We start from the raw sequence: 26,821 nt of genomic DNA on the forward strand, positions 1-26,821 counted from the left end.
TTCTCTGCCAGCAGAGATCCCACTCACTGGGTTAGATCGGAAGCACTGCAGAGGGTCAAACTACATCAGACCCTGTGGAGCAGGATTCTCTGGACCTTATGTTTATCCCACATTATACCTCAAAAGGACTCAGATATTCTAAATAGAGGAAACTTATTGTGTATATTTACTCAAATTCATTCTCTTGGGCACAACACCTCGGAAGACATGGAATGGGTAAGGTTTGAGCCCACAGCACTGAATGCAAAAAACAAGATCCCAAAAACATCTTGGAAAACGGTAGCACAGAGGACAGCAGTCTGGGAGGCAAGGGAGTAGCTCGCAGACTGGGGCATCGAACTATACACCCCCCACTCAACAAATATCCGTACATCCTCTTAAACACTGCTCCCTCACAAGAGCAGAAATTGGTTCTAAGAGGCTCAGGAGGGGGGCAGAATCACGGGATCAATACAACTGTGGCATCGCAGACCATAACCATAGACTGCACACAAAACTGAAGAGAGGTTCATACGGTCACACAAACACGCCCTCAAAGCAAGTGGAGGGATCAGGAAAAGCCAAGGTATCGTCCCTAGCACCATGGGGACCATAGAGCACCACCCTTCACAAGCACAGAAAACTCCGTCAATGTTGTCACAAAATGTGGCAGGCCTCAGGAGTATTAGCAGATCTGGCATGGCCACGTCCTACTTAAACTCCAACAACATTATCTCCATGCAAGAAACCTAGGAATGTGCGCCTTCTCTACTGCCACACTATTATGAAATCTTCCAGTCTGCAACGTATCGCAGCATATTTGGTCGATTGTCTGGTGGATTATCCATCTTCATTAAATACGCGGTTCATCTGGTAACCACTGAGCTCACTATCAACAGTAAAATGGCCCAAGTAGTAACAATTAGCGGTGTGAGCATTGACCAGCAAAACGTGGATCTTATTTTAATCAACTGCTACATAAATGCCCAAGGAAATCCAAAGCAGTATTAATCCTCAAACTCCTGAAAAGCTTGGAAATGGTCATTTGCAGCCACTCTGGCTACGAAATAATTATGATGGGTGATTTCAACATACATGGGCTTGATAGAAGTACAAAGGACCTCCCTTTGGACAGAGGCTGTCAACTTCTTCACAACTTTTAGTTTATCGTGAGCCCGACAGGAACAAAGGGACAATCGGATTGGGAGCCTCTTTCCACCATCATTTAAGGGTGGCTCTACCATTGATTACATCTACCTATCGGAAAAGTTCAAGTAGAGCGTCAGCCACTTTGATAACACCGAGAGGCTGGAGGGTGACCACAATCCACTGAAATGTATAATTGAACTCCAAGCTCAAGCAGCCGAACAGCAAGTAGTGGAAGGGGTTTCAACAGGCACAGAGCAAGTACATCTGGTGAGAAGAATCAAATTGAGACCCGAAGATGCTTCTAAAATAACCCTATGGCTAAGAGCCCTGCCCCGGGGACTAACTGCATCCCTAGAATGGTGGACGAAGTCAGTGGGGGATCTACATAAGCTGTTGCTGGGTAACTCTCGGCGCACTCAAGTTACCTACCTGGCCCAAAGAGGCACAACAATACATATTGCTCGAAAACATAAGCAGACATAACCAAAAGCCCACACCAGAAACAGCAGTGCAGGTATCAAACAGCAGAAGTTCCCTGGAGAAACTGGTATGGGAGCACAATGGGGGAAAAGACAATAAGGAATGGGGTATCTTATTCCAGTTCCTTAAAGATCCAAATCACGCCCGCTTCTGGGACTATGCACACGAGCTAAGAAATGACCATAAATCAAGAGAGAACTGGGTATCAGAGTCTGCATGGGTCTTGCATGTAATAACTCTATACACAAACACCGACCCAGCATCAAGTTTCGCCAGCAACAGCCGGGACAGTGTTCAGTGCCCTCTGACCCCTCAAAGCGACAATCTCTCTCCTACGACTTTGACTACCTTTTCCATGAGCATGACAGAGAACGTCATAAAAAGGACTAGGAAGGATGGGGCGCCAGGACCCAATGGTCTACCTGCTACAATGTTTAAATGTGCCCCATCGGACTGAGCAGAGAAGCTGACAGACCTTCTTAATAACGCATATTACCTGACTACAGTTCTGGAGTCCTGGAGAGGTTCTATACTGTGTCCAATTTATAAAAAGGGGGACAGCTCGTTAGCAACAAACCATCAATTAATTGCCATTCTGGACGTGGAGGCTAAAATGTACGACCGACTGCCGTTAGGTCAGCTGGAAGACAGGGTAGAAGAGCGCCACATCCAGCCATTCTTTCAATCTGGCTTCAGAGCGCTGGCCTCAACAGTAGATAACATCGTGGTACTTGCATACTTACAGCATCAGGCAGTCAACTTTGGTCGTCAGCTATTATTTTGCTGTTTTGTTGACTACAGCGTGGCCTTCGACAGGGTCGACCGTAATACCCTGTGGAAGAAGTTGTCACTATGGGGCATTCCTACACACCTCCTAAAAGCTATCATTTCACTCTACTCCAGCACCTGGGTCTAGGTCCGCACTAGGCCCGGGTCACTATCACGGAAAATAGAAAAAAACAGAGACCTAAAGTAGGGGTGTGTTTTGACCCGCTAGTGTTTAAGTGCAGATTTGGAGAAATACTTGAAAGTTAGCAGTTTGGTCTTACCGAATTTGGGCCCCACAAATCAAATCCAGTCCAGTATGTGGACGAAATTGTGATAATGGACTACACGAAAACTGGCCTACAGCGAACTTTAAATTCCCTAAATATTTTGAACAAGGACAGCCAGTTGCAGGCCAATCATGAAAAGGCCAAAGTCCTAATATTTGGAAGGTACAAGAACAAAAAACTCAACCTGGCAACTGGGAAGTCAGATCATCCGTACAGCCAGGAGATATAACTACTTGGGGGGCTGCTGCCATCGCATACAAGCTTGCCAAATTGAATATTCAACTCAGAAGAGCCTTGGCTGCACCAGTACTGAGAGTAACAAAGGCAACATTACTACCCGCTCTGCAATATGGTTACCTGGCATTTCCGGGGTCCTTGGAATCCACTATAGAACAGGCCCACTGCAGGGCATATTTAAAAATTTTACCACACCCAAAGTAAACACGTCGCACCAGACTCAGATTGGAAATGGGCCTAGAGTCACAACAGATAGACTGCCAAATATTACATCAGTCTCAGGAAGGCCAACTCGCTTACATTAAAACAACACTTGAGAACGATATTCGAGACCTCTGGCAATCCATGGCACACGCAATTAAGTAAGGCGCAGAAGATTTTCGAAATGGGCGATTCCATCCAGCTATCAGACTCATTGACTTATGCTGCTTGTAAAACATTAATCAACAAAAGAGCAAAGGAACTCTCCCAAGAGTCCGATTTATCATTAACTAAATCACCCAGAAATGTGCCTGCGCTAAATGATTCTTATTTGGTTGGAGCCCCTCAACCAGACCTCCTAACACCAATAAACGCAGGCATCCAGCATCAAATTCTTTACATGCAAACATTAGTCCTCCCAGTTAAGGACTTCAATCCTTCTTGGTCGGTACACAGGCAAAAAAACGCCTGTAGGCTCTGCTCTTGCCCCCGAGAAACCTGGCTACACCTGCTGTGCTGCTGTCCTAGTTTAGCAGCCGAAAGAACACAACTAATAATACCACTGGCGTTGGCTCAGGGAGCACGGTCCTGTATGGAGGTATTGAATCTTTGCTTTTCACACTCTGCTCCCTTGGTGCTGGCTAGATGTGTAAAATGTGTGAAAGCACTTAGGAGGCTGCTAGCCCAGGTAGCCAAATAGATAGCAGAGCACGCAAGGGCTCTAACCGCGTGTAACCATTCCCTTGTTGCAAACGAGTCCTTTATTTTTCTCTCTCTTTTTTTACTCCTTTTACTTCTTTCACTGCTTTAAGCTTAATTTGTTTTAAAATGAACTTACATCACATGAGTTTTATTACTTGCATTTGTAATGGTTTTAATTAACGGATCAATAAATTGACAATGACAATGACTCTTCTTTTGCACCCTCGTCTGGGCTGGCAGGGGCTCCTGTCCTTCCTGGAACTTCTTTCGACTCCTGGACTTGGTCCCCTTCTTTCGCAGGTCTTCAGGTCCAGGATTCTAGCAGTTGTTGTTTGCAAACTTGGTTGGTTACTGCAATATCCTAATCACGAGATGTACTGTGTCCTAAGAAAACTTGCAGTACTTTACTCCTGCTTTTCGGGGCTCTGGGGTGGAGTAATTTACTTACCTTTACTGTATTCTTACTCTCCCAGTGATTCTGCACACACTACACTTGACTAGGGGGAAATTCATGATTCACATTGTGTTGCCCCTAGACCTATTTTCTCCCATTGCATTCTATAGTATTTCCTATTGTTAGCACTATCCTATAACTAATTTCTTGTCTAATTTTGGTGTCTAGTGTATATATTGTGCATAATACTTACCTCCAGAAGGAGTATTGTTTCTAAGATATTTTTGGTACTGTGTTACCCAAATAAATACCTTTATTTTCGGTAACACTGAGTATTGTCTTTACTTGTGTAACTATAAGTGGTAGTGCATGGGTTTTGCATGTCTCCTAGTTCAACCTAAGCTGCTCTGCTATAGCTACTTCTATCAGCCTAAGCTGCTAGAACACTACTACTTCTCTAATAAGGGATAATTGGACCTGGTATAAGGTGTAAGTACCCAAGGTTCACACTACAAACCAGGCTAGGCTCCTACAGCCTGGGCTTCTGAGGGCTCTTTGAGTTGCTGAGAGCCCCCTCTGTTTCCCCCTCCTGGGTAGAGGCCACCAGGTCGCTCCTGGTCCCAGGTAGTGCCATTTTCCGCTCACCACGAGCTTTGCGTGTGCTATGGCTTGTTGGCGGAATCCAGCGACGCAAACCAGACTGCATTCATCCATTAGGCGTGGGACATCTGCACCGACAAGGAATCCGCATCTGCCTTCTTTGGTGTAATACTGACTTTGTCTTCTCACCGGTGGTTCTCCTTTTGCACCTTCATCCTAGGTTAGCAGGGGCTCCTGTTCTCCCTGGACTCTTCAGTGCTTCTTGGACTTGGTCCCCTTTTTCCAAAGGTCTTCAGATCCAGTAATCCATTGTTAGTGTCTTGCAATGTCTTCTGGTTCCTGCATTATCTTCTATTACGACTTCTAGTGTGTTTTAGGAAACTTGCTGTGTTGTGCTCCTTCTTTCCTGGGCTCTGGGGTTGGGAATTTTACTTACCTTTGGTGTTTTCTTACACTCCCAGCACCCCTCTACACACTACACTTGCCTAGGTGGTAAACCAACTTTCGCATTCCACTATTTTAGTATATAGTTTGTGTTGGCCCTAGGCCCATTACAACCTATTGTGATTTTCACTGTTTGCACTATTTTCTGACTATTTACTTACCTGTTTTTGGTTACTAGTGTATACTTTGTGTAATTTACTTACCTCCTAAGGTAGTATATTCTCCAAAGTATTTTTGGCATTGTGTCACTATGGCGCAGGTCCTCCCATCTCTTGAGGCAGTGGGTGCTCCGTCTATGATAGACCCCCAGGGTCCGCACTTCCTTGGCGATGGCACGCCAAATACCCTTCTTCTGTTGGGCGCTGACCTAGTGGAAAGGTACAGGATGAAAGGAAATTACTCTCCCATCCGGGCGTCATACTCATTGCCCACCAGTTCCCACCCACCATCCTCACATGCAGGCCTCAGCCCCCCCACATGTATCTTCCATCCACACCACTCTAACCAGGCATTGGCCACGCATCATGCTCACATTGTACTCACCTGTTTGTCTGGAGGACCGTAGAGTAGCGTGTACTGGGGGAGGACAATTCCACCAGGTTGTCCATCTCCTCTGCGGTGAAGGCAGTGACCCTTTCCCCAGACACATGAGCCATTGTCGCTTCCAGACTGAGGTCACAACAGCACTTGCAGTGTAGGTCCTCTGCTGTTTAAGGTCAGGTATCAAGTGAGTGAACAGATAGAAAATGATGGTCACATCCACAGCAGTGCGTACCATCACTGCCGGCGTACATTTGGCTCCTGAAATCCATAGGGCCCAATGATAACCAATGCTAAATTGTGCGCCAGTCTTCGACCACCTACTGCGACGCTGCACAATGCCAGCGCAGTTACCTCATTTCCCTTTGTCCCTTCTTACAGGTCAGGCAGCCGCCATTTCAGGGCGGCACATGGTATGGCACCTAACTGCGTCACAGCACATTTTGGCAGATATACGGACAAACAACGCCACACACGGATTTCCTCACATTACTGAAAACACACTTGTGCAAACTATGTAGTACATGACCCTCTGCTCACCATTCTCCTCCATAGGGCACATCGCTGGGGCAGATGATGAGATGGCGTCATCCTCCGGTGTACATACCCCTGGTTGACCTGTAGTGAATCCTAGTTTGTTTTAATGGGATGACAGGAGTTAGCTTAGCCTCTGGCTTGCAGACTTGTGCTCCCGTCGCCTAGTGAATTTTAACCTACTTAGCTTGCTCTGTCTTAGCCCATTTAATTATTTAATTCTTCTAAGATGGCTGCCTTGTTTATAGTTAGACCACTTGTTATGATTTACATTATCAGTGTCACCACGCTAAGGCGTCAAGATCAAGCCACAAAGACAAACAAACAGTAGGTGTTCACACTTAGGGATTTTCCCTCTCTATACTTTTGAGGGATTGTTTATATTAATTGCCATCCCAAGCATGTCTGTTATCTATTTTTTGGGAACATACCTACATCAGGGGTCCTTGTAGATCTGTATAAATACATTGCACTTTAGACAGATAAGCAGAGGGATTCCAACCAGAGGGCATCACCACCATCGCTGATATCGATGCTGCACGTCGTCTTGACGCTTACCCAGTCTTTGTGTCCCTGCGGAGTCTGAGATAGAGACCTCATTCCAAGGTAACAAGGGTTGGGGGCTCCTCTCATGGACATGGCATTGGCAGATTAGGTTTAGCAAACCCAACTCTCCTTTAGGTAGGAGGTTAGGCCTATCACATTAGGGCATTAGAGCATATTACATCTCGTATGTCTTTCTTATGCATTGCAAGATGGTGGGGGTCTTTGTAATAATGACTCTCGTCTTCACAAGTCTGGTCCTTGCATTATTCATTATCCTAATCATTGCAGCCCATGCAATCTATCGCAAATTGCAGTTATGTTAAATAAAAACTATTGAAACTTTACTGCATCTTTGTCATTGCCTGTTTTTGTATGAGATATGATATATCAGTGAAAAAGGGGTAATCTCCATTTAACCACGACACTCCCTGAGATGTCTTATTTCGAGTCCATGCGTAAAGGCTGCCACAAATCACCTTTTACTATTGTGTTTCTGGTGAGGTGCTGCTAGTGAGCCGGTAAGGTTGGAACAACAGTTGCGATTTGTTGTAGGATAGACATAGTCGCCTACAAACAAAAGTACTGTCATCCTTTAACCAGTAGTCTTGCCCAGAGCAAGAGTCCAAACTACGACATGGCACCACCAACGATGATGTTTAGGCACTAATTTACGGATACCCTGACTATCACTGTCTCACAGACAACAGGTACCCTAAATACCAATATACGGAGACGTCCGTGTTCTTTGGGAAAATCCTCCTCAGCTGAAAAGGTAACACCTGAATAAGCTGTAGGTTGTTCGAGCTTGAACTCATAAAAGGGCTTATACTCCCCATTTTTGGTGTTCCATTTCTCTAAACAAAAATGGCTGCTGCACTAACACAACATATATTAACGCATGGCCTTACAGATGAGGGCGGGGATGTTACTCTTATAATAGAAGCTAATGAAGCATATCAAACAGAAACATTTTACTGTTGGGTCACCTTTCCTGAGGTAGACCAAAGAACACATACATTCCACACATATTAAAATTGCAAATGTACCTTTACGGTACCAAGCATACCAGTATCATGAAATATCGCTCACATACTAAGAGCATCAGAACTGGTTTGAAGGCGCCCTACCACATGTACTACAAAGAGTGAGGTTAGGTCCCTTAAGTAATGACGGACCTACATGGCCTATGTTTGCCACATACACACCTCACCCAGGCATACAGAATATGCAAATAGCAGATCTATGAGATTTACATAATGAATTGGTGACATTATATAGACGATTAGTTCAGTTCGTAATGCGAACATTGAACACAACACCAGCGCATCCAGCATCGCCAGCACCTGGTGGTTATCAATTGGCTACTCGGATTAATCCACAAACAGTGCACACTATAATGGGTAAAGTGCCTGCAGAACAGGAAAAAATACCGTTCTGGATTGCCCAGAAAACGAATCAGCTGGAAGCTGTGTTTCCCCATGCGGGACCACAGGAAAAACATAGACTGCTCACTATGTGCTTGCCTTTGGGAATGGTTCCCTTGGTGGATGGGGTACAGGCTTCGCTGCCATATATACTACCACACATGGTACCCCGACACTTGCCAATTTACCGGGGGAGTTTAAACAAATACAAAATGAGCATGGGGCTGCACCAGCCCTGAATTTGGGGATGAAATGACTGCATAACTTTGACGCAGTATCCTCAATAATAGTCAGTAACATTAAAGGGGAAGCGGTAGCACTGGCAATACGCCAGCGTCTCCGGGAAACTCCACACCAGGAACAAGAGAGACAGCTAACGAAAATTATTTCCGATACCTATACTATTATAGGGCGGGATAGTTTGGGAGCCAAACCAAAGAAATTGGAGTTACAAGGTACAGCCCATATGGAGGGTACAAAGCAGGTACAAGATGGCTCTAAGAATCACTGGGACAAATGAAAAGATTTCACAGAAAAAAGAAATAAGAGAGCTGATTCTCCACACCAAGAGAACTCGCAAAGGAGATATAATCTCAGAAAGAAGGAGAACATTAAAACTCCAGACAGATATACTAATTCACGTCCCTCTCGTTCCTTTCAGGACGCACCGGATAGACGTACCAAGAGAGGGGGCAGTCAAGATCGTCGTCCTGAAAACGTGAAAGAAAAGAAAGACTTGCAGTAGATTACCATTAAAAAAAGAAGAAGAGACTCCTCAGCAAAAGCCACAGTTTAAAAAGAAGAAGGTGGCAGCACAGACAGCTAAAAATGTCAGTATACTTGAGAACGCTGTTGAGGAACAAGACGTGGGCAGTGACTCTGTTAGACAGCGTGGCAGAGGTCACGATATGTCGCCAGAGTCTGAAAGATCATCTGGATGCGACAGCAACTAGCGATTTCATCGCAGTTGAAACAGTGGATGGTCGCGTTCTCCCCCGATAGGGTTTATGATTTAAAAATTCAGATAGAGAGAGACGTGGAACGCACTATTAGTGTGATATTCTGGGATGAACCTACTAGTGATATCCTATTGGCAGAAAGAGACTGGCCACCTGAACACGTCCACAAGCTCCCGCATGGGGAAGATGTCATTTTGCCTTCTTTCTCTGATCTTATTCCAGAAGCAGAAAAAGAAGCCTATGCTGCTGAATGGGCTCTAGCGCAGGCACCTGCTTTATATCGCAATCATGTAGGTTGGGACAAGGGGTTGGGATATGTTACTCCCGTTAGGTCTACACCCCAACCTCAGACACAATATCCTGTTAAACATGAAGCAAATGCTCCGGTGAGGGAGATCCTCACCCAGCTTGAGTACCAAGGAGTGATTGAGCCCTGTACAGCTGCAATGATCAATCCGTTATTTCCCGTTGCAAAGCCAGACCCCTCATACAGAATAGTCATTGATTATAGACATTTAAATAGTCATACAGGCACATATGCTATACAAAATTCACACAGCACAGCACTAATAAACAATATAGGTGGTCATTACAACCCTGGCGGACGGTGTTAAAGCTGCGGTAATACCGCAAACAGGCCGGTGGTCAAAAAAAGGGAATTATGACCCTAGCGGAAACCGCCAACATAGACAGCCACTTTAACACACCACCCGCCACAGCGGTACAAACAAGCAGCGCGCCGGTCACCGCCAACAGACAGGCGGGAGACAATGTACCACCCACAATATTACAACAGGCCAATCCGCCACCTTTTCCGGGGCGGATTCACCGTGGATAAAAACACAGCGGAAACAGCTTTTGCTATGGGAAAACGCTCACCTGAACACATCCCACGAGGAATGAGGACACCATGGAGCCGGAATTACAAATACTCCCTGCCCTTGTCTATCTGCTCCTCTACGACCAACAGCTACGTAGGCGCCAAAGACACCGGTGAGTACTGCACCTACGACACGGGGGAGGGGGGAGACAAAAGTTAGGGGGACACCCACCAAACACCCCCACCCCCACCCTCGCATATCACAACATACACACCAATGCATTCACAAAAATCACAGAAACAATCCACAATCCCCCCGGAAGAATGCAAAGACAAAGCGAAATTCAGTCAAACATTGTAATGTGCCAATATACATGTCATACAAAAATATACTGATATATATTTGAAAATCATTCATAATTATATATACAATACGAGAAGTAGTGCAGATATGTACACAACAATGTCCGTGCACCAACAGTCCAAAAATGCATGGGCGAGGCTGACAAACGATACCTGACCACAATCGGAGAGAACACTGCCGGGGCATCAGATAGAAATATGACAGGCACCTCAGGGGGAAGGGAAGGGGGTCACCTCAGCCGGATGAATGCAAAGCCAGATCCACGACGGGGCACCATGCCCATTGATGTATCCTGGGGAGTGCAAAGCCACAGTCTCTCAAGTCTATACAGTGGGTGGCTTTCCCACTGTGCCATCCTGGGGAGTGCAAAGCCACAGTCTCTCACGTCTCTACAGTGGGTAGGTTGCCCACTGTGCCATCCTGGGGAGTGCAAAGCCACAGTCTCTCAAGTCTCTACAGTGTGTGGGTTGCCCACTGTGCCATCCTGGGGAGTGCCAAGCCACAGTCTCTCAAGTAGAAGCAGCTCTCTACTGGTACTGGGGGGGGGCTGGTGCCCAGACTAGATGAGTCTCCCCGTGAAAGTTCCAGTCCTGTCACTGTCCCAGCTGCACATGGGATAAGGATGCCTGATGTGGCGGTCTATTCATTCCTACCCGGTGCTTGCCCTGTTCAGCGGTCTTCACCATGGCGGTCTTGGTCCTGTTCAGCGGTGCTTTGACATGGCAGTCTTTGCCCTGTTCAGCGGTCTTCATCATGGCGGTCTTGGCCCTGTTCAGTGGTGCTTTGACATGGCAGTCTTTGCCCTGTTCAGCAGTCTTCACCATGGCGGTCTTGGCCCTGTTCAGCGGTCTTCACCATGGCGGTCTTGGCCCTGTTCAGCTGTGCTTTGCCATGGCGGTCTTGGCCCTGTTCAGCGGTGCATGGCCATGGCGGTCTTGGCCCTGTTCAGCGGTGCATGGCCATGGCGGTCTTGGCCCTGTTCAGCGGTGCTTTGACATGGCAGTCTTTGCCCTGTTCAGCGGTCTTCACCATGGCGGTCTTGGCCCTGTTCAGCGGTCTTCACCATGGCGGTCTTGGCCCTGTTCAGCGGTGCTTTGCCATGGCAGTTCTCGACTGTTCAGCGGTGCTTTGACATGGCGGTTCTGATACGGACATTAGTGTGTCGCATGACGTTCTCTACACTGGGCATTGGTGTGTGGCATGACGTTCTCTACACTGGGCATTGGTGTGTGGCATGACGTTCCATCATTGCCCAGGGGGGCTGTGGCAGCCGGGGCCCTCCTGGGCTGTGACTCTGGCGGTGGTCTCTGGACCAGTGACGATACTTGTGTCCTCCTGGGCTGTGACTCCGGCAGTGGTCTCTGGACCAGTGACGATACTTGTGCCCTCCTGGGCTGTGACTCCGGCGGTGGTCTCTGGACCAGTGACGATACTTGTGCCCTCCTGGGCTGTGACTCCGGCGGTGGTCTCTGGACCAGTGACGATACTTGGCGGTTGTGTCTCGACCGCCGGAAATGATGGCGCACTTCTCCGCCGTGACACTCACAACAGGCTGGGCAGACTTCCTCTGGCCCTTCCCCACCTTTGGTGGAGTCACAGCTGACTCTCCAATCCCCCTTGGAACCCATGTCAGTTGTTGTCACACCAGGAGTCTTAACACGGTCCCGTTGTCCACTCTCCAATTTTAGAGCCTTTACAGGGGGTGGGCTGCCAGTGCCTTGGCTCCGGGTCCTACTGCCTGCCCTAGTGGCCGGTGCACTCCACAAGCCTTGAACACGCACCACTGGTATTGGAGGCTTTTTGGCTGAGGCGCTACGACGGGACTGATGAATTGGAGGGGGGGGCAAAACGGTCAATTTTACAGAGGGGCAGTTTCTGAAGAACACTGGGATGGGTAGCTGGAGGGGGTCTGGGAGTGGAGGACGAGGAGGTGGTTGTAGGAGGTGTCACTTTAGCTGTTTTGGGCGCAGGTGCAGGTACTGGAGGCTGTCGTGAGGTGGATGGATGTTGGCTGAGTGAGTGATTACTGGCGTTTGTGTACTTTGGGAGGGGGCGTCACAGACACACTGGGAGAGGACACAGGGGACGTGTAAATGGCAGTGGAGGTGGTGAGTGCAGGTGAGCGGCTTGTGGTGCTGGGTGTCCTGGTGCGATTCCTGGTGGCTGTAGATGTGGTGCATGCAGGTGTATGTGTAGATGAGACTGGGAGGGAGAAGAGGAGGAGGGGGACACAGTGGAGACAGTGGATGTTGCTGTGTCTGTATGGGTGTGATGCTTGTGTGAGTGCCTGTGGGATGTGTGGTGCCTATGTTTGCTTGAGCTACTTTTGGGTGTTGACTTGTGTGCATGCTGGTCTGTAGATGTGCTTGGGATGGGCTGGGGTACAGGGGATTGGGTCTGGATGAAGGAAGTTGGAGGGGGGAGGCTAGAGACAGGGACAAAGGCTGCCATCAGTGCTGAGGCCAGAGATTGCAGGGTTCGCTGAAGGACAGCCTGACCAGAATGAATGCCCTCCAGGAATGCATTACCGTGTTGCAACTCTCGTTCTACACCCTGGATGGCATTCACAATGGTAGACTGCCCAACAGTGAGTGACCTGAGGAGGTCAATGGCCTCCTCACTGAGGGCAGCAGGGGTGACTGGGGGAGGGCCTGAGGTGCCTGGGGCGAAGGTGATGCCCACCCTCCTGGGTGAGCGGGCACGGGGCGAACGCTGAGGGGCTGCTGGGAGGGAGGTGCTGGTAGGGGAGGTGGCGGCTGTACCTGTAGAGGTGGGGGGAACTGATGGTGCCGCCACCACTAGGGAGCCCCCATCGGCGAACGAGTCTGTGTTGCTGTTGGTGATCCGGTGGCCGACGTGAAGCTCCCCTCGCCCTCCGTCCCACTGGTGCATTCAGAGTCCTTGGTGTGGCCCTCCATGGCCATATGGGATGCAGCTCCCTTGTGCTCCGGTGCCACTGTACCTCCGCCTGTTGATGCTGATGTACAAAAGGACAGGGAGAGCAGGAAAAGGGTGGGGGCGACAGAAGAAAGAGCGTTTTAGTGCATGGCATTCCGCTACCGTTGGCGGACAAGACAGACGCAGCAGCCCCCTGCACTACACCGTGCTCCTGCACTCTCCACACGCAATTTCTGGGATATGGCCTACATGGCAATGGTGGACATCTGCGCACATGGATGCCACAGGGGTTACTATATCTCGACTTGCCACTCTGCAGAGGTGGGGTAGAGTTCCACATTGCCTACATTACGGAGGGGCCTTGCCTACCTAACTCGCCCTGGCCTAGGGACACCCACAGCCCACCTCCCCACCCAGACCCCTCCACTGCACGCAAAGTCCGCAGAATGAGGTTGTACTCACCCCCTTGTGTCTGCTGTGATGTCCTCAAGCGCCCATCCAACCCCGGGTAGGCCACCGGCAGGATCCGGAACATCAGGGGGGTCATGGTGCGACGGGCACCCCTCCCACGTTGGGAGGCCATCCCCAGCTGATCCTCTGCCGTCTTCTTGCTGCAGCAGTGAATGTCCTCCCATCTCTTCCGGCAGTGGGTGCCCCGTCTCTGGTGGGCCCCCAGGGTCCAGACCTCCTTGGCGATGGCACGCCAGATGTCCCTCTTCTGGTGAGCGCTGACCTACATGACATGCACAAGGGAAGAGGAACAGTCATTAACAACTGCACCGTCAATGTGAGTGGCCCCCTCCCTACTCTGGCCATGTGGCCCATTCATTCCCATGCATTAATGTTCTATCAACTCTGCCCCCTTCCCTCTTCCACCCAGCCCTCTCCACCCGGGCCTAGCCCATACAACGTGCTCCCTGTATACTAACCTGTTGGTCTGGAGGACCGTAGAGTAGCGTGTACTGGGGGAGGACCCCATCCACAAGTTTCTCCAACTCCTGTGTAGTGAAGGCAGGGGCCCTTTCCCCAGACGCAGCAGCCATCGTCGCTTCCAGACCGAGGTCACAGCAGCACTTGCAGTGTAGGTCCTCTCCTGTCGAAGGTCAGGTATCTAGTGATTGAACAGATAGAAAATGTCAGTGTCGTCCGCGGCGGTGACGTTCGCGGCGGTGCGCATCATCACCGCCAGCGCACCTGTTCATTGGCTCCTGGGACCCATAGGGTCCAATGTTAACCAATGCAGCATTGTGCCTCGGTCTACGACCGCCTACCGCAACGGTGTACAACGCCAGCGCAGTTACCCCACAATCCCATTGTCCCAGTTTAGAGGTCAGGCAGCCGCCATTTCAGGGGCCCACATGGCTTCATTTACTACTGCGTCACACATAGCTAGGCCTACACTCAACACACATACAGGAAGGGTTTTGTGTCTGGTGTAGTCTTGTGTGTAACAGTGGGTACATACCTGGAGGAATAATGACTGGTTCTTGGCTGTTGTCCTTCGTAGGCACCGTCAGCTGGGACAATTGAGAAGATGGCGGAATCCTCTGGTGTACCGACCACTGGTGGACCTGTTGACAATGGAAGAGAGACATGTCATCGTCACCTACCGGTTTGACCGTGCCACTATCCAGGAACTATATACCCAGTTGGAGCCAGACCTGATGTCACCGATCCGCCATCCGACTGGAATCCCCCCTGACGTGCAGGTGCTGTCAGTGCTCCATTTCCTTGCAAGTGGCTCTTTTCAGACTACTGTGGCCATGGCATCAGGGATGTCCCAGCCTGTGTTTTCCAACGTGTTGTCCAGAGTGTTGTCTGCCCTGCTGAAACACGTAAGGAGATACATCATTTTCCCTCAGGTGAAGGATTTGCCTACAGTTAAAGGTGACTTCTATGCCCTTGGACATAACCCCAACGTCATAGGTGCCATTGATGGGACCCATGTAGCTCTGGTCCCCCCCCACAGGAGTGAACAGGTGTACAGGAACAGGAAGAATTATCATTCGATGAATGTACAGATGGTCTGTTTGGCAGACCAGTACATCTCTCAGGTTAATGCTATGTTCCCTGGCTCAGTGCATGACGCCTACATCCTGCGGATTAGCAGCATCCCTGATATGATGGGTCAACTCCAGAGGCACCGTGTATGGCTTTTGGGGGACTCTGGTTACCCCAACCTTTCCTGGCTATTGACCCCAGTGAGGAATCCCAGGACCAGGGCAGAGGAACGGTACAATGAGGCCCATGGGCAGACTAGGATGGGGATCGAACGCACCTTCGGCCTCCTGAAGGCCAGGTTCAGGTGCCTCCATATGACAGGTGGATCCCTATTCTACTCACCGAAGAAGGTGTGCGACATCATCATCGCCTGCTCCATGCTCCATAATTTGGCTTTGCGACGCCAGGTGCCTTTTCTGCAGGAGTATGATCCAGATGACGGTGTTGTAGCAGCTGTGGAGTCTGTGGAGCCTGTGGACAGTGATGAGGATGACGCTGATGAAGAAGACAACGACAACAGGGAGTCAGTCATACAGCAATATTTCCAGTGAGACACAGGTGAGAACATTTTCTGGTTTAACATTACATTAACTTTCACACGTCTACCTCTATCCTGTTCCTCGATTTAAATCACTATTTGTTAACTGAGTTGTACCCTTCCATTACGGTTTCACAGGTGTGGTTACCTACATGTCAACTGCTTGCATCCTTCAAGGGCTTGTGATGTGTGACATAGGTATGTTAGCCTTACAATGGTAAAGCCATTATGACACTGTCATTGATAATAAAAATTACCAAATCATAGACTGACTCCAGACTGTTTTGTGTTTCAAGGGTGTTTATTTAAGTGCTAAAAAATGGAGGGGGGTTGTAAAATGGTGATGGGTGATGGTGGAGGAATGTCCATGGCAGAGTCCAGTCTATTAGTCTCACAGGTGCACTGCCTATCTGGGCATAGGAAGTGGAGCTGGGGCAGTTCGAATATGGACAGGGTAACAAAGTGGGACAGTGGGAGGACAATCAGGGTGGTCTCATTTCCTGGTGGGGGTCTTGCCATCTTGCTCTGTCCTGTTCCTGGATCTCAGGGACCGCTTGCGTGGTGGTTGTCCGTCTGCAGGGGGTGGGGTGCTGGTGTGGTGGTCCTGTGGCGGGGCGTCCTGTCCACTAGCGCCGGCGGAGGTGGTGGGCAGTTCATCATCCTGGCTAGTGTCAGGGGCCCCTTGGAGTGCCACAGTGTCCCTCAAGGTCTGCTGTATGTCCTTCAGCACCCCTACGATGGTGCCCAGGGCGGAGCCGATGGTCCTGAGCTCCTCCCTGAACCCCAAATACTGCTCCTCCTGCAGGCGCAGGGTCTCCTGCAACTTGTCCAGGACCGTAGCCATTGTCTCCTGGGAGGGGTGGTATGCTCCCATGATGGAGGATAGGGCCTCGTGGAGAGTGGGTTCCCTTGGCCTGTCCGCCCCCTGTCGCACAGCAGCCCTCCCAGTTCCCCTGTGTTCCTGTGCCTCCGTCCCCTGGACCGTGTGTCCACTACCACTTCCCCCAGGTCCCTGTTGTTGTTGGGGTGGTGGATTACCCTGGGTGCCCTGTAGTGGTGGACACACCGCTGATTGACCTGTCCTGGGTAGGGAGGTTTGGGCCCGCTGGGTGGGTGCAGGGCTGGTGTTACCAGAGGGTGGAAGGTCGGTGTTGGGCTGTGCCTGTGCAAGGGGAACCGAGTGTCCTGAGGTCCACGATGGTCCGGGCTGGTCATCAAGATCCAGTGGGGCAGAGCTGCTCTCATCACTGTGGGCCTCTTCTGGGGGTGGAGTGGTGTTGTCTGGACCCTCTGGTGTGGTGACGGTCCTTTGGGTTCCTGCAGGGGCATAAGAGCATGATTATTGCATGTGTGTGTGTAATGGTGTGCAATGGGTGGGTGTATGTGTACCCCAGTGCAAGCATTCCTGTGTGTGGGTTTGTGTGATGATGGTTGGGGGGGTGTTCTGGGTATGTGCAGTGGGCATGCTTTAGTGAGGGGTGTCCATGCTCAGTTGTGTCATGCAGGGCTTGGTGTTGGGATGGGTGGTTAGTGTCATGGGTACATTAGTGAGGAGTTGTACTGATAGGGGAGGGGGTGTGTGATAGCATGCAGGATAGGGTGGGGGATATGTTAGTTAAGATTTGACTTACCAGTGTCCCATCCTCCACCGACTCCTCCGAGGCCCTCAGGATGCAAGATGGTCAAGACTTGCTCCTCCCATGTTGTTAGTTGTGGGGGAGGAGGTGGGGGTCTGCCGCCAGTCCGCTGTACCGCGATGTTGTGCCTGGAGACCGTTGAACGCACCTTCCCCCGTAGGTCGTTCCACCTCTTCCTGATGTCCTCCCTATTTCTTGGGTGCTGTCCCACGGCGTTGACCCTGTCCACTATTCTGCGCCATTACTCCATCTTCCTGGCTATTGATGTGTGCTGTACCTGTCAGCCAAATAGCTGTGGCCCTACCCGTACGATTTCCTCCACCATGACCCTGAGCTCCTCCTCGGAGAACGGGGGTGTCTTTGGTGTGCCATGGGGTGGTGTGGGTGAGGTGTGGGGTGGTGTATGTGGTGATGATTGTGGTGAGTGTAGTGGTGTGTGGTGTTTTGTGTGTGGATGTGGTGTGGGTGCTAGTGTTGTGTGCCTCTGTGTGATGGGGTTGTCAATTGCTGTGCTCTCTTTCTGGCCTTCTTTCGGGATTTTGGTCGTAGGGGTTTGTGGGTGATGTGGGTGTGTGTTTTATATTGTATTGGGTGTGTGGGAGTGGTGTGTGTATGTGTATCAGGTGTGTGTATTTGGAACTGCCCAATGTGGCGGTGTTTTGGAGATGTGTGTGTATTGTGAGCGCGGCGGTGTGTACCGCCAATGGTACACTGCGGTTGAATGACCGCCGCGTGGATTCATGGGTCGTAATAGCATGGGCGTGTTTCTGTTGGCGTGGAGGTGGAGGATTTGTTTCCGTCAGTTTATCACTGACCTTTGGTGTGGCGGTGTCGTGTGGGTGTCTGAATTTCGGTGGATTCCGAGATGTGTGTCATAATAGCTGTGGCGGTATACCGCGGCAGCGGCGGTGTATTGGCGGTCTTCTGCACGGCGGTAAGCGCCTTTTACCACCAATGTTGTAATGACCCCCATAGTGCGCAAAAAATATAAAACAACATTAGACATATCTAATGGCTTCTTCTGCCAGAATTTAGCACATGAAAGTCGGGACCTGAGTGCATTCTCATTTGGCTCTCAGAAACGCTTTTGTCGTTTACATCAAGGCTATAAAAATAGCCCAGGGATTTTTTCAGCCCGTGTAACATCAATATTACATGATATTGATTCTGAGGTGTCATCCTACGTAGATGACATATATCTCACAGACGACATCTTTGACATTCTTCTTCCAAGGGTCGATCAGATCATCTGGGATTTGCAGACCTCGGTTACAAATTTAATTTTAAGAAAAGCAAGATCGCCTTTCTCATTGTATTATTCCTGGGATATGAGCTTCTCAGACGAGATTGGATAATGAAATATTGACTGCCGTTAAAGCCTCGGCTGCAGGCAAGCCCCTTCCGAAAGGGTATACTACAAACTATACTTACCATATCAGTGTGCAGAATGTTGCTTACACAACAATTCCTGGGGTTGAAGATCGAGTGATCCCCAATGAAGACCAGAGATTAGATCTAATTAAAGCAGTGCATGAGGGTTTCGCTTCTGCACATGCTGGTATTTCGGCCACAATAACACTCTTACAGAAACGCTTCTGGTGGCCTGGTCTATGCAGACAAACAAAAAAATATGTCCTTTGTTGTGATATTTGCCAGCAGATAAAGGGCTCTAATATCAAATGACCAGCGCAGACATCCCTCTTAGAGTCCAACAGGCCACTACGGTGTGTGTACCTGGACCATTGTGTGTCCCTTACAGCCTGATGGTGCATACAAATACATTCTCGTCGCTGTAGATTCTTGTTCTAGATTCCTGTGGGTATGGCCACAGCGGTCGGCTGAGGCCCGGACTTTTATAAAAGACTTGCTGATCTTTATCAGTATATATGCGGTTGCAGCATTCCATTCGGACCAGGGCCCTGCATTTTCCTCTAAGGCATTCAGGGATACCATGGGGACGATGCATGTTGAACTCCATTACTCCTCACCATACCATCCCGAGGGAAATTCGGTTGTGGAGAGGTGGAATCGTGATCTAATCATTCCTTAACAGCTTGAGTATTAGGTTCAGGCCACAGTTGGTTACATCACCTATATGGGGTCCAGAGAGCACTGAATAATCTGCCAAGACGGTCCTTGGGGGGACGCACTCCATATGAGGTTCTCTTTGGGATACCTATGTATGTCCCAGATCTTGATGCCCCTGGTATGGTGGCAGCAGAAACACCATTTGACATAAATGAACGTCTCACTGTCTTACAGGAGCTTCAGCAATTTTGTGATGATAAATCATCTGCAAGTGCTGCCACCTTAGAAATAAGGGATTTAGTGAAACCTTCAACTGGCTGGATTCCTAAAGTTGGCGATCTGGTTTGTGAGAAGATCGCAGTGAAGAAGGAGGATTCAGTTCAGTTCACACAAGCTTTATTGGGTCTAATTTAACCATCAAAGCAATAACTTACTTCAATAAAACCACGACCTGTGCATACTAAATAAATATAATATCAAAGATTTAAATAAAAATTTAAAAAACGGCAATTGTACAATAAAATATTGATATAGGTCTCACATGTATCTCCCCTCCTATATGTAAGGAAGAATCATCGAGCTTAGCTTCCTCATTACTGATTAGGTAAAAAAAAACTCATCAGACTTGAAACTATTATACGAAACAATAGTTAAATTGAATAAATTAAGATCGATGTTCAATTAAAAACAAATCACTGTGATTTTTTTAAAAGCCGTGTGCGTATGAGCCATGCGGACGCAAGAAACTTGCTGACCGCACAAGTTAAAAAGGAGGAACACTCTCTCATCATCAACCTTAGGGCATCTTTACATGTTCTCAACCCCATATTCCTCCAGGCGCGGGCGGAGCCATTTCCACCGAGCAAACCCATAAGCGGGTCAAATGAACATAAAGTGCACTACAGTTTCTGCAGGGCCGTTACAACTTGGGCATTGATCGGTTAGCGAAGTAGAACACCATGGGCTAGTAAGAGACTTCAGAGGTAGGCATCCATACCTGAACCGAACATACAAACTTTTGCTTAGTTGATCAGAAATTAAATCTAGAAAGGGTTCAAAGTGAGGGTGCCATTTGAAATCAAGAAATTGAGATGTCAACCTGCCATATGAAGTACATAACAGATAATTGTTCCTAACATGGGACCAGTAAACTGATTTCAAATGTTCCTTGTGAGCCCTCCTTAAATTGTGGGGCTGGCTCCAAAAGTCACTAAGTCGCAAAGTATGGAACCAATCCGAAATATACTTGAGCCAAGGGAAAGAAAGTACATTCGGTCTATCCAGTAGATCTTGTAGAGACTCCTTGTATACAACTAATTCGGGGGTGGTCCAGATACGAACCCAAAAAGTTAAAGGCCTTAAAGCTATTACGTCGGATATGTGGGAGAACCCTATGTCCAGAAACATTGGAACCAGGGGAGTACTACGGGGACATGCCAAAAGAGATCTTACAAAGTTATTTTCCCCCACAGATAATTTGCTAGTTTTAGTACACCCCCAAACCTCTGCGCCATAGACCGCTGCACTCTGAGCCTTTGCTAAGTAAATTTTAACGGGTGGGGAAACAACTTTCACAGTAGTGGACTTTTGGAAGCGCAGAATTGCCCCTGATCTATGTGCTAAAATAGCTGAGCTCTTTTCCACCTGAGCCTGCCAATTCATGTTATTACTAATTCTCACCCCTAGGTAATCAATGGAGCTTGCCTTACTCAGAGGGACCTCATTAGGCAAAATGGTGCACGTTTGGCGCAACCACAGCCAAAAATCATAAGTTTAGTTTTGCTTGAGTTAAGCTCCAATCCATGATCTGCACAAAACACACTGAACCTATTCAGGAGAACCTGAAGGCCCATAGGTGTCTTGGAGATCAAAAGAGAGTCATCAGCAAATAAAAGGATTGGAACTTTTGAATTGTTCAGGGAAGGGGCATCATTTTGGCAGTCGGTTACAAATTGCACCACCTCGTTAATGAACAAAAAAAAAGAGTGAGTGCAAGGACACAGCCCTGGCGTACCCTCCGCCTGATGTCTATGCAGTCGCCGAGTTCCCCCTGACTGCCCCTTCTTACTCGAGCATAGGTGTTCTCATGCAACCTTTGAATTAGGTACATCAGATTCCCCGGGACACCGATTTTGTTTAGGACTTCCCACAGTTTCTCTCTTGGGACGAGATCAAAGGCAGACTTTAGGTCCACAAAAGCAACATATAGGTTTTGATTAGCCAGAGTAAAGTATTTCCAAAGTAGCAGGAAGAGCCTAAAAACTTGGTCCATAGTACTAATTATTGGGCGAAAACCGGCCTGGAGGGGGGATAAAACTTGGTTAGCTTGAGCCCAATCCATAAGCCTATCTAGGACTTGCTTGGAAAAAATATTTTGTAAGTTATCAATAAGACTAATTGGGCGGTAATTTGCGGGCAGTCCCACGTCTCCTTTTTTATAGATAGGGATCATTTCTGCCCGGGCCACGAATTAGGAATAGAGCCACCTGCTGCTATGGCATTCAACAATGTATTTATATACCAAGCGCAAATGGCGGGTTCAGACTTAAACAGGTCCCCCGGTATCTTATCAGGACCAGGAGCCTTGGCGGGTTTGAAAGAATCAATAGCTGCTGCAGTTTCAGCAATTGTGAAAACTATATCCTCCACGGGGTCCTCAATAAGAAGTCTGCATTCTTCACCCCTATGGTCCACAGGGTCCTGCTGTATGGATGAGGTATAAATCTCAGAGAAATGGGCCACCCATCTTTCGGGCTGAATATGCAGGTTTATGGTGTCATTTCCCCCTCTATGTCTGTTGGTCAGCAGCCTCCAAAAGGAACCCTCATCTCGATTTTTGACTGCATCCAGCAGCTTCTGCCAGATCTCAAATTCCCAATTTTTCTTTGCTAAATCCAGGGCCTTGGTGTAGCTATGTCTGCAGCCCTGATCTCCTTCTGGGAATGCTTTTGGAGGGCTAATTTCAGATTGAGCGTTGCATGGTCACAATCTTGATTGAACCTTTCTCTAGATTGAACGATATCGGGAGTATACCTAGAAGTGGTTTCTTTATAAAAAATCTTCTGTAGGATATTTGTCAATTCAACATGAATATTCAGGATTGGGATACTGTCAACCTCTTGCTCATCAAAACTAGAGAACAGCTGTAAAAAGGAGGAATACATTTCCTTAATCAGGAATGGATTAGATATGACTTTTTGCCAACTGACACAGGTTTGCCTAAGATTCAAACGGGGGATCGGGACATCGGTAGTATCTAGATGCTGGGCTCTGATTGGATAGAATAAGACACAGAGGGTGGTGGTCGCTATGATAGCGAGGTTCCACCTTCATATCCAAAGTATTTGACCAGAGCCTAATATCAACCAGAAGATAATCAATCGTACTGGAAGAACGCCCTCCCTTGAAAGTGGGAGCACGATTTGGGTCAGATCTAATACGACCATTACATTCTCTAAGTCCAAATCGTAAGCAAAAGGAAGCCATCTGCATAGCAACACAAGAGCCGATGCTGGGAGTATCATCCTTTGTTTGGGGAATACCCCACGATTCATTTTCTTCAGTTGTCAAATTACCTATAAGGTTCTTGAATACGAAGGAGCAATTTATATCACCACCAACCACCAGATAATTAGATGGATGCAGACGTTCCATGTACTCAGCTAACTGAGCAAGAACCCTAGATTCTATGCTACGGGGGACGGACCTCGCATACACATTGACCATGATCACTATAAAACCAGGTTGGAATGTAAGTCTAACACCCAATAAGTCTAATGAGTTAAGGGATAGTACAGAGTGGTCACATTTCAATTTCTTATTTAATAAGATCATAAGCCCACCCATGGGTCTATCAAAGCCTCAGGAGGCGGGTTGAGCTGCGGAAAAATATGTTGTAAACCCGTCAACATATATCATCTCTTCTGCCCAAGTTTCCTGAAAAAAGCATATATCTTGTTTGGTAATGAGGCTGACCCACTCGGGATCTCCCAACTTTTTCTCTATCCCAGCCACATTCCAAGACATAATATTAAGTTCAGGAAGCACAAGTGTTGGCCTGGCTCTCAGGGGTGCAGTGAGCTCCAAATCCCCTGGTCGTTTATCTCTACAGGCAGCAGTAACTACAATGGGAAGCTCTGTGGGTGGAGCAACATTTAGTCAGTCTAAATCGGATAACAAAGGGGAAGGGATCTCGGTCATAAATGGTCGATTGCTCTTAGGTGGAGTCTGAGCCCCTCCCACTAGAATGTTAAATGGACTATCACTCCTTCGTATCTTACTCCCCCGGAGGGTGCATACAGAGGCCAATTCCGGTATCTATGCTAGTTCTCAAAGGGCTAGTCTGTGAATTGAAGGCCATAAGGTTATCAACCATGGTAGTATTGAGATAAAGAATTGAAATATAATCAAGATCTGAATCTGGTTGGGCATATCTGCGAACCTCCCGAATATCAGACCGGATAACAGAGAGACATTTCCTCTGTATGCAAATCCAATAAATAACTTTATTAGTGAGAGATTCATAGGGCTCTCTGTAGCGGGCAGGCAACCTGAGGACTCCTGTCATGTAGATATAAGCATCCTTCCTGCTCTGGTCATGTCTCCCCTTTAAATTAGTCGCCTGAAATAGTCTAGGTTGGCCTCGATGTAAGACTCTGGTTGAAATGGCAGGCACTTTTATGCCCATACCATCCTTAACTTCCTTGAAAGAAGGAATTTTACAGGAAAGGCTCTGATCATTGTTTGTTGAGGCAAAATTGGGCATACCCCCAGTATCAATAGGAGTATCGATAGGACGGGATGGACAACTCCCCTTTTTGTTCATTGCCGTGCTTGTGGACTTCGACCACCTGACTTAGGGGTTTGGGGAAAATAGTTGAGTTATCCCTAGTATCTAATGTTGCTAACACGTTTGATCCCCCAGTCGGATCAGGGTTGTGGTCATTCGTACTGGGCTGTTTACAATTACGTGTTACCCTCTGATCCGATAGTCCAGAATTGTTTTCCAAGATTACCACTACCAGGGACTTTAAATCATCCAGCTTCTGGGAGATAATTGCCAGCTCGAGTGCCCCTTTATGCTGGGTCAACCAGTCCTGTTCCTCTATATCAGGTTCAGCTAGAAATGGTGGTAGAGAACAACCTAGGTTCCCACTAGAAGTAGATAGGGCTAGAAATCTATTCGAACAGGGAATGTCACTTGAGATTATAGTCTTAGAGCCTGAGTGCGGGGATTCTTTAGTTTGGGTGCATTCAACAGCTTCAGCATTCGGAATGTGCCTCTTTGATGGTGAGGGAATTACAGCCTGGGTTATAGGAGGCGAATGAAGGTCCACTTCCACGGTCAAATGAGGCGTCCGTGCTTTCTTATTACAGAGATCAGGGATCTTCCTGTGCGTGAGAGTGGCAGAAGTTGGGGGGGCGGTAATAGATGGGCTCCTCAATATTGCCTCTACTTCCTCATACAGGGAGTCAATAGTTTGAAATTGATTCCTAGTAGGCTTGGGAGGGTCATCTACTTTCCTACTGACTCGCTTCTTGTGTTTTTTAGCACCAGAGTGTGGTGCAGAGATGTCATCTGCCTTCTGCTTCCCCATTACGTACTGCGTAGTGTCCAGATCCAAGTAACCAAGGGCCCCAAACGAAAATCAAAGAGGGGTGGCCCGGCCTCTAGCGATCGCTGACGGGCAAAGGACAGGCCCGCCCTTGGCCCGGGCTTCGCCCAGGCGCGGGCGGTGCATGGCGCGCTTTGTAGCGCCCGCATTGGAGAGACCGCCCCCAGACAACAGACAGCAGGCAATCCGGAGGATCCTGGGACTTGGAGTCCCACCAGGATTGCGAGGGTCGGGAGGCAGGCACTGGTGGTGCGCGGCGCGCTTTGTAGCACGCGCGTTGGGGAGACCACCCCCAGACAACAGGCAGCAGGCAATCCAGAGGATCCTGGGACTTGGAGTCCCACTAGGATCGCGAGGTTCAGGAGGCAGGCACTGCCGGTGCACAGCGCGTTTTGTAGTGCCCGCCTTGGAGAGACCGCCCCCAGACAACAGGCAGCAGGCAAACCGGAGGATCCTGGGACTTGGAGTCCCACCAGGATCGCGAGGGTCCGGAGGCAGGCACTGGCGGTGCGCGGCACGCTTTGTAGCGCCCGCGTTGGAGAGACCGCCTCCAGACAACAGGCAGCAGGCAATCCGGAGGATCCTGGGACTTGGGGTCTGCGGGCGATGGACGATTCGTTATAAAAAGTTAAATTAACCCGGGCATTGCTCCCTGCACTGGGGTGGGGGGCTCCTCCTGCACACAGTGCTAAAATGACAAATAAAGCTGTTTTTTCAATGGAAGCCTAAATATAGTGGCGGAGTGCGTCATCTCCTTGGTGACCGGCCGCTCCTCACCTCATCGTGGCCGCTGCTGGGAGTCCGGGCGGGGGATCCTCCCCAGGGTGTCAGGGGTCCCAGGCGTCGCACAGCTTCCAGGCAGGGGCAGCCCGGGGGGTCCCGGGCCATTCACCAGCAGCGGGGTGGGGCAACGGTGCACGGCTGCTTCCCGGCGGGCTGGTGGTTTGCGCTCCTCGGGCTCTCCCGGCCTCCTCCTGCTGCTTCCTTCTGGATTCCTAAAGTTGGGGATCTGGTTTGTGAGAAGATCGCAGTGAAGAAGGAGTTCGGTCCATCATACAGAGCTCCTGTACCGGTCTTGGGAGTTCAAGGTACCAGGACTGTCATCTTACCACCGCTGTCTGGCTCTAGAACGAACAGATTCATCTCCATTGATGACATCAAATTACACCATGTGGCCAATCCTTCACAGTAGACCAAGAGGTCCTTTGGGTGGTTCCTGATCCCCTCTCACTACCCAACAGGACATACATCTACATAGTAGGTTGAACAACACTACTACAGACTATGCAACAATGTCTAATGCTGGTCCAGACACCTCCTCGACCATGGGGAGGGCGGAAAATGAACTCTTGCTAGTTCCTCTCACTACTTCAGTGACCACCCCGGTTCAAGATTTAGCTGTTTTTTACACAAACACATCACAGACTAATGACACTGTCTTCCAAGAGCCTCCACGTGAAGTGGACCAAAGTACAGATGGTGCACCGGCTCCCGTGTTTGCAAAGACTGCCTCTGGCTATTTCATTGACATTGATGATTTTTCTTCAGACTCATCCACTACTGTGATTGATAATGTTTAAAAAAGAAGTCAGCTTTATCAGTGGCTTAAAAAGAACCATTTGAAATATCCATGGACCTATTTTTGGTTCTGTTTGACATTTTTTGCATTGTTTTTA

The sequence above is a fragment of the Pleurodeles waltl genome, chromosome 7 (assembly GCF_031143425.1).
Source record: "Pleurodeles waltl isolate 20211129_DDA chromosome 7, aPleWal1.hap1.20221129, whole genome shotgun sequence".
NCBI classification, from domain to species: Eukaryota; Metazoa; Chordata; class Amphibia; order Caudata; family Salamandridae; genus Pleurodeles; species Pleurodeles waltl.